The following is a 1,208-nucleotide window of genomic DNA, read 5'->3' as shown; positions in this document are numbered from 1 at the left end:
CCCACACACACACGAACATACCATGAGCTTTCAATATCTCCACTTGGCCGTTGTTTGCATTGCCCAATCAGCATACAGAGCTTAGATCAGGTGTAGTGGCTTATCGAATATCCCAATACATTCGCGCGTTTGTCTCCTTTGATCCTGTTTGTTTCACTTCCGGACCCTGAAAACACGCGCGTCTTCGGTTTGTTATCATCTCTTTCGATTTGTCATTGTTCCACGGAAGCGAAAACAAACAAGCGGCACGGAGACTACAGCGTACAAAATGCTAGGGTTTTTTCTTTAAAAAAAAAAAGAAATCTTACTTTAAGTTCGGTTCCTCTTTCGTTATTTCCACTTGTTGACTGTACTTCAGACCACAATTTAGCTTGGATGAGCTTTCGTGTTTTAGTTTCTTTTCTTTTAGATTTCGGAATGGTTCTTTGCTTGTCTGTTTTTAGATTTAAACTTGTATATATACAGATCAGTGTCTGTGGTAAAACGGTTAAGTCTTCGTCGTTGCCCCCAGCTCACTCACACAATTGTTTGACAGTAAAAGGTTAAGTCAAAGGACAGAAAGAACAACATTCGAGCCTGCTCTTATGGCCACCTCTATCAGACAATCGTCTGCATAAACGGGCTCTACCTATTTCCCACCTTGCAGGGTTTTTTTAACAATCTAAAATCACTGTGTAAAATGGCCCCCTGTCTAAAATGGCCACTTTTTTCTTCAACGTTGGGTAGCCGTCATAGACAATTTCGACTGTAATTACCCCCCCCCCCTCAATTACGCAATACCTTATCCGCTAACGGCATTCAGCTGGGCCTAACGGATAGTGTCCGTGACGTCAATAGCGCTTACCCTCGTTCTTTGCGCCTCTTCAGAACCTTTTTAGACTCTGGACAAGTTCTTTAGAGTGGTCCCTGCCGGAAACACAGATTTGTGCAAGTGCTACGATCTAGGTTCTGAGAGGTGTTCAGCTGGTAGGCTCGCGGTGCAAGATACCTTACATCGGTGCAAACATAGAGGGGCAGGAGAGTTCTCTCTCTCTCTCTCTCTCTCTCTCTCTCTCTCAATCTCTCTCTCTCTCTCTATTTCACTCTCTCTCTCTCTCTCTCTCTCTCTCTCTATTTCACTCTCTCTCTATTTCACTCTCTCTCTCTCCCTTTCTGTTTCACTCTTTCTCTCTCCCTTTCTGTTTCACAATTTCTCTCTCTCTCTCTCT

At 43.7% G+C, this 1,208-nt stretch overlaps 1 protein-coding gene across 2 annotated transcripts in view; it reads left to right on the top strand.

Moving 5' to 3' along the window:
• LOC101845914 overlaps nucleotides 1-1,208 on the top strand; it is a 210,701-nt gene that overhangs the window by 53,131 nt on the left and 156,362 nt on the right. The gene's annotated exons all lie outside the window — the stretch shown is intronic.

The sequence above is a fragment of the Aplysia californica genome, unplaced genomic scaffold (genome assembly GCF_000002075.1).
Source record: "Aplysia californica isolate F4 #8 unplaced genomic scaffold, AplCal3.0 scaffold00124, whole genome shotgun sequence".
NCBI classification, from domain to species: domain Eukaryota; kingdom Metazoa; phylum Mollusca; class Gastropoda; order Aplysiida; family Aplysiidae; genus Aplysia; species Aplysia californica.
Note: the sequence above shows the minus strand (reverse complement) of the source record. Positions and strands in the feature narration are given on the sequence as shown.